This window comes from Neltuma alba, unplaced genomic scaffold, assembly GCF_004799145.2.
Source record: "Neltuma alba isolate B1F8T4 unplaced genomic scaffold, ASM479914v2 tig00003379_pilon, whole genome shotgun sequence".
Lineage (NCBI taxonomy): Eukaryota > Viridiplantae > Streptophyta > Magnoliopsida > Fabales > Fabaceae > Neltuma > Neltuma alba.
The window spans coordinates 20,853-28,786 of NW_021633258.1; positions in this window are offsets into that span (position 1 = coordinate 20,853).

Below are 7,934 nucleotides of genomic sequence, written 5' to 3' on the forward strand. Positions count from 1 at the left end.
TGTATAGCTCGTTTACCTTCATCTTTCCGATTCCTCCATTTGAAGCGGTATTCAGCATTGTCACTATCTGATCATTCAACCCATTCTAGAAGGCTTCCATTAGAACATATTTCTTTTGCTCATGATTCGGACAATTTCTCCACATATCCTTGAATCTTTCCCAAGCCTCGTAGAATAACTCATCCGGATACTGCTCAAAAGAAAGAAACTCATCCCTTAATGTAGCATGTTTACCTCTTTGAATAAATCTGGCCTTAAACTTAGACACAAGCTCATCCCAAGTCTTAATCGAGTGTTCTGGCAAAGAATTTAACCACGTTTTTGCCTTGTGAAATAAAGACATGGGGGAACAATCTCAACCTCAGAGTATCTTTAGTAACCCCATTTTGTTTGAAGTTCTCACAAACCTCTATAACCTTGGTCAATGCTCACTCGGATCATCATTGAAATTTCCTTCAAAAGTACTAATCATCCCCAGTAGTTGAATCATAATGGGCTTGATTTCAAAATTCCTGGCTTGAATGTCTAGTAGCTGGATACTCGAATGAAAAGTTTGCCCTTCTTTATCGAAATAGTTGTCCAGAGTATATACATCGTTCTCATCTTCTTTCGCCATGTCTTCTTGCGGTTCTGTTTCAAGTGGTGGTGGTGGAAGTAGCTGGGATTGTTACTGAATCTCTGATGTGTTTTCAATTTCTCCCGAATTGGATTCTTCTTCAGTAAGCTCTTCCAAAATAACTTCTAATCTTCCTTGCATGCATCAGGGGTTACCTATGCATTCAAATCGAAAACACAAGTATCAAACTTATGAAGAGAAATGAACTAAATAAATAATACTACTACTACCTATAACTATCACTACAAATGCTAAAAGAAACTTAAGCGTAACCAATCACACAATAAGGACAATCAACCACAAACAATCTCGTCGTTAGTCCCTAGAAACGGCGCTAAAAACTTGTTTGTCGATTAGCTAAACCTCGTAAGTAATGTAAAAAGTATCGTTCCCTCATATACTAAGGCTAGATGAGTTAAAAATCATTAATGTGTTCTTGATTAGGTTCAGTGAGACAAATCTTGTAAAAGAGTTGTGAAATGAAATTAGGAAAACAATGATTTAAGGTAGTATAAAATCAACTTGACTTTGAAACAATTAAGAGACTAGGGTTATTCTTCATTAAAATAGTTCATAAAACTAGATTAATCACTTCTCAAGTAGTACTTAACAATAAGTTCAGTTAGCCGGGGTTCGCAGAATTGATTAACCTTTCTCAACTCAACACCAAATGTTTGCATCCTTAATAAAACATAGCAATCTTGCATTTGTTTTAAAAGGCTGCACTTTATAAACCAAAACCCTTTTAGTCTATGCTAGGTTAACAGATACATCTCTGTTCTATCAACAAACCGTCTATTTACTCAGTTAAATTTTTGGACTAGCACGTTTTTACCAAAGTTACAAATTAACTTAACTATCTCGAGTTTAAACTAATCAAACAATCAATCCAAATGATGGCTAGTCACAAGGAAGCATTAAGCGCAAGGTAAAAACAACTGAACATTATTATTAATACTCAAGAGATAGTAAAACCAAGTCTCAATCCATACAATAGATCAAAATAACCCTAAAAAAACTGATTTAGCTATACTTGTTTAGTAAGAAGCTAAAACTATAAGAATAGCTATTAGTCATTACAGAAACAAGAAAGGAAGAAGAAGGAAACCTAGAAAAGTTGAGTGAAAAGCTTTGAATCTCTTCTAGCTTTGAGCCTAAAGTTTTCAAGCCTCCAAAGCTCCAAACCCTAGCAGAGCAAGCCTCTAAAATCACCCCAAAGTAGAAGTGTGTCCAGAAAAAATGAGTCTCCCCCTGTATATGCCCTAATTTTTAAGTTACATCATAAAACACACAGCTGCGAGGGGTCAAAGGCCGCGGCCAATGTAGTCATCTGCAGCGGCAGATTACACAAAATGGCTTTCCTGGGAGCAGCTTTGGGGCTGCGACACATGTGATCATAGGCTGCGGCGGATTACACTGAACAGGGACTTCTTTGGGACAGCTTGGAAGCCGCGGCGAATATGATTAGGAGCCACGATGCCTCACATAGAAGTGCACTCATTCCTCTCTGTTAAAGTGGCAGTGGCATTTGTCTCCATACGCCGTGGCGGTTGGTCTCTTTTCAGCCTCTCCACTTCTGATCTCTATTCCTTACTCGCTTCAGGCTTTTTCCTACAAAATTGACTTCCAAACCAAATAAAAGAGCGCTAAAACAAGTTGAATAAGTAGGAATTTTGAAAGGTTATCAAATATCTACCCAATTTGGGATTTAGATATTGATCTTCTCAAATGGGCGTAAGTCTCTCATATTTAAAGGGTATTGAATATATACTTCTCCACCCATCGGTTTTTTCAATGAAATTTAGGATTTTATATAATATTAAAATAGTTGCAAACCTAAAATATTGGCACAAAATCGTTTGACATGTACTTTGATTTTAATATTATAATAAATTTTAAGTTTGTAAGATTTTCTCATGTTTAATTAATTTATTTATTCTTTGTTAAATTTTATGAAGGAAGAAGTAGTTTTATGCATTAATCACTGTCTATTATTAATGCTAAGGAAGTAGTTCCAAACCACTCGGTAAGAAATGTAATACACATAGAGCAGCAAACATCTAGGTCTAATTCACAGGGAGGCTGGTTCTTTAGGCATTTTAGTTTATCAAATGCTGGAAACATGTTAACAATGTGAAGGAATGATACGACTATGTTTCTAAGTATTCTAATGTCTATTTATTAATTATAATAATAAACTGACACTAAGTATACCGTATTTGACACATTTTGAGTAAAATTTTTACCCTTTTGAGTTGGGAGTATTTCATTACTTGTATAACAATAGCGTGTCACTCACTTGAAAAAATAATTGTTAGGTCATTTTAATAGCAGTGTCATTTTTACTTTAATTTTGCAACTTCACGCTTACTTTTAATACCTTCAAAGAGTATATGATATTTAATACACTTTGGGAAAAAGTACTCCCTTCCCCTAATAACTAGGTGTTTCCTGACGGCAAAAAAAAAAAAAAAAAAACTAGGTGTTTCCTGACCCGAACTTATTGATAATGTGAACGCCTCAAGGCTTTTTAGGGTTTGTTTGTCCCTGCGTTTATTATAAGTCGATCACGTGATAAAATATTAATCAGTTGCACAAAAAAAAAAGAACAAGATAGAGAATATTTATTAATTTTTTTCATTATTATTCCCAATTAAAGTCAACACAAATTAAAAGTGTTGCTTGAAGGATGTTCTTCCCCTTTTGTATCATAAAAAATTGAAATTTTATTACATTTTCATACAAAGTCAACAATTTAAGCACCGTTTATTAGGGTTTGTTTGTCCCTGCGTTTGTTAAGTATTTATAAACATTTTGATATGAGTGGAAATAAAACTCTTCTTATATATTTATATCATAAATCATAATTAAAAATTTATTTATAAGCTATTTAATCGCAATTTGCAACAAATCTTTAGTAGGTTATAGAACTTAGAGGGTGTTTGGATGAAACCAAACTATGGTTTGAAGAATAGCTTCTAGAGAATAGATTCTAAGAAAAATAGATTTTGTAAAAAAGTAATTCTGAGAAGTGAGAATATTTGGATAGTTGTCACAAGAAGCACTTTTTACATGTACAAATTACTAAAAAAGGCATAAGTTAATATGATAATTATATAAGGGATAGATTTTGTAATATATTTTTATTTGAAGAAATAAAATTGTTAATAAAATAATTTTTACTAACATAATTAATAATATATAAGATAATATAATTAATAAATAATTAATATGTATATATATTTATAAATTATAAGATTAAATAGTGAAGGACCGAGCGTCGAATGAAGAGTAAGGCATCAATTATGGTACTGCTTTGTCATATGCTGTTGGGCCCACACCAATATCTGAAAATTTTGAGCTAGAAGCAATTTCAAACTACTTCCACCGAAACTATAGTTTTGGGGTTCAAAATCATGGTTTTATCCCAAACTATAATTTCACATTTTTGATTTCACCCAAACCATAGTTTAGTCCCCAAACCATGAGGAGACATCCAAATGCCTTAATCATAAAGTTTGTGCTTTATAGGTGCCACAATGCAATGAGAGGGAAGGAAGAGCACAGTGGGGCTAAAGTGGAGCCTTGAGAGATTTGACGGTGGCAAAGAAAATATAGAAATTAATGATTAAGGTTAGGGGTGTTCACAGGACGGGACAGGACCAGGACAGAGCCGTCCTGGTCCCGTCCTAGTGAACAGTGACGGGACGGGTTTTTTGTCCCGTGTGCCATCCCGTCCCGGAAGTGTCCCGTCCCGAAAGGGACCGGGACTGAACCAGGACGTCTCGTCCCTCTCCTTCCTTCAATTAGATTTAAATGGGCGATATAGGGATAGAAGGACGAGAATCACAGCCAAATTGAGTGGCAGACAAGTTTGAACATTAGAATCGGTGGCAAATAACAATAATTGTGTTTCAATTCTCTAACATCACATTTTATCCAGACTTGTACCAAAAAATATGAATCAGAGTATGGAAAACTAGAGAGAGCTTTCACCTACGAGCCAGCGAACAGTGCCGAGATGATGATTTAGGTTTCAAACGATGACTCAGTGGAGGAGAAGAGCGATCGCTTTACTTGATGACCAAGTCAGAGGTCAATGGTAGAGTCTGAGGGCTCGCTACGAGGTACTGTTTGAAGAGCTGGCTCACCCGCAACCTGTACACAGGGAGAGTTAAAGGCAAGGGAGACGGGGAATTCTGTGGGTGAGGATGACTGTGGAATCAGTAAAGGCTGCTTGCTATTCCTCAAACGAGCTTGAATGACAGAGGCCTACGGGGGAAAACTCAAAGGCGAGGGTGATGGCAGGGTGAACTGTGGGCGATGACAAAATCAAGGAAGGGCCTTGTGGCTACTGTTTGAGGGAGTGACATCTTGGATAGAGCAGAGCGAAGGCAAGAAGGTCATAGTGCGGTGACAGTCATAGCGGGAAGAGTCACGGCAATCAGTAGCTAGCGAGAAGGAGTGGCAGGAGTAGATGAAGGTGAAGAATCTAGAGAGGCCGAAATCGAGAAGGAGATGGAATGGAATTGTAATTTAGGGCATCTATAGAACTCTTTGTATTTTATTTTTTTTGCAATTTTTTTAAATTATATATCCCGGGACGGGACAATCCCATCCCATGTCCCGTCCCTTTCCCACACAATAATTTGTCTCGTCCCGAATTTGTCCCGTCCCAAAGTGATTGAGACCAGGACGGACCTATTAGCACGGGACAATTTGAACACTCCTAGTTAACATCATCCTTTGGACTTGCATCAATTAAAGAGGCCAATTAATTAAGCACTTCTTCTTTTTCTGATCAAAACACCTTTCCGAAAAAACATGGATCACGTGAGAGCTTCATAAAGGACAAAAAGACAAGAAAGAAAAAGCCTGCTTCTCTCGATCTTTCCTGCATTAAATTGCCTCTCAAATCGGGCATCTTTCTTAATCCTCACCGATGCCGACAGATTTATATATATGCTTTGTCCACAACTGATACAGTATTCTATTATAGGTCACTCGTATTTCAAAAATTTATTTTAAAATATAAGTCATTTATAGTATAATTAATGATCTTTTTCTAATTTTATCCTTATTAATTTAATAAAAAATTCATTAATCTCTCTCTCAACTTTTCATTTCTTATACAATCCATCTCCTCCCCCCTCTCTCTCAACTTTTAATAAGGGTAAATATTAAAAAAAGGGTTAATTTAGCGTATTTCTCGGTTTGCGGGTTTGGGATACAAATGACTTATAATAAAAAATAGAGTGGTACAATCTTTCAATTTATATATATATATATATTCAATTTTCAAGTTAATATTATAGTTGGGATTTAATTTTTGTAGCTTCAAACTAATAGTTTTGATAGTTTCATAAGGATTTAGTATGATTTTAAATATAGGAATCAAAACCAAAACTACTCATGAAACATAAAACTCATTTACCAAGCTTAGATCAAAAGATTATAAAACTATGGGAGTCTAAAACCGAATTTCAATATAACTATAAAAAAAAAGGATTATAACAACTAGTAATGATATTAACCTATAATTTGGAAAGAGGAAAAAAAAAGCATGGTGCAGGAAAGTTATTGCGACCATGATATAACTCAAATGATGGGTGAATAAGAAACTGGGTTTTAATTACTCAAACGAGAAAGACTTTTTAATTGCTGATTAGGGACAATTTTCTGTTTTGAGATGTCGCCGGACATATAATTTCGTGAAGTGCATAAAATTTCCAATGTTTTAATGATATTGTGCTTTAATTATCTCTTCTTTTCATGAACATTTTCAAGAATCACCTCAAATTTTTAGGGGAGAATTTTTGTGAGGTCCCAAAAAAAAATAATCACTAAAAAAATCTCAATAACAAATGAGTGATTTAAACAAGTTGTTATTTTCTGTTGTAGAACTTGAGTTTGTTTGGATTGGCATTAAGCAAAACTGACTTCTAATCTAACTGATTTTTGTTACTGAAGTTAGAGTAAAAGTTAGTTAGTGTAATGCTAAAATTAGGTATCCTAAAATTATTTATGGCTAAGTTATTTATGATGGATTAATAATGGAATAATAATCACAATTTTTTGTCGCAGAATTTACAACATATTAGCAGCGGATTATTGGTGAAAATCTAATTTATGTGGTCACAATTTCGCTACCTTTTGTAGTGACTCTTTATGTTTACATGGGTGAAATTCCCTTAATATCATCAAATTGTTGACAATTAAAACCGTTGGTTGAAAAGCCAAATGAAACAAAACTTGAGTTGAGAAAATTAAAAGAGTATGTATATACTCCCTGCATGCATGTTTATAAGGAAAAAATTTAACTACAACTTATTTCTTATTAGGGTCTGAGATATTATTGTACGTATTAAAAAATATTATTAATCGAATTTGTTTGGTGCACATGTGAACGGGGAGAGAGGATATTTTTTTAAGGTATTTTGGTTAATTTACACTAAACTTATTCATAACCAAAGGACATGGGATTAGAGTAATTTGATTATTACAAGAAATTTTTTTATATTTTGAATAGTTGCGTGAGACTTGAGAGTGGTTTTCCGAAGTTTTAAATCATTGGGATGAAATTGAAAATTCTGCAAAGCTTTTAATAATGTCACGGACTGTAAACAATGCAGTTCAATTTCGAAAACAAGACAATACTTATACCAAGATTTTTATATTTATTATGTTAAATTTTTTAACATGTAACCATATGTCCTATTTCTAGCGACGAAAACATTGCATCACTAATCGGAAGCAAAATTTTTAGCTATGAAAATTAGTGATAGAATTTTTTCACAATAAGATAAAATTTAACAACGAAATTTTTCATGAATAATTTATGTTGCTAAATTGCTTGCTAGTGGGAACCAATGATTAAAGAACCGGACCGGACCGGACGGTCGGACCGGTTGAACCGTCACCCGGACTCGTTAACGGCTCGGTTTGGACCAAAAAACCGTTCACATAGTTGAGCCGGATTGAACCGGAGTTGAGCCGTTATTAAGCCGGAAACCGGAGTTGGACCGGGAACCGGAACGGTTTTCAGAAAACCGGACGGTTTTTTAGCCTGACTGAAAAATACTAAAAAATTTTAAAAAAATAGAAGAAAAATAAAAAAATTGATCCCCTTAAATATCCTAATATATTTTTAGACTAGTTATAACCATATAGTATTATTTCATTGAAAATTTCATATATTGTGGTGTTAAAATCGTGAGTCGCTAGTCTTTTTGTTTCGATATTTGATCTATCTTTTAAAAAAATATTTTGATTTGAATGAATTGATAATTTGTAATATCATTAAATATTTTAAACATAC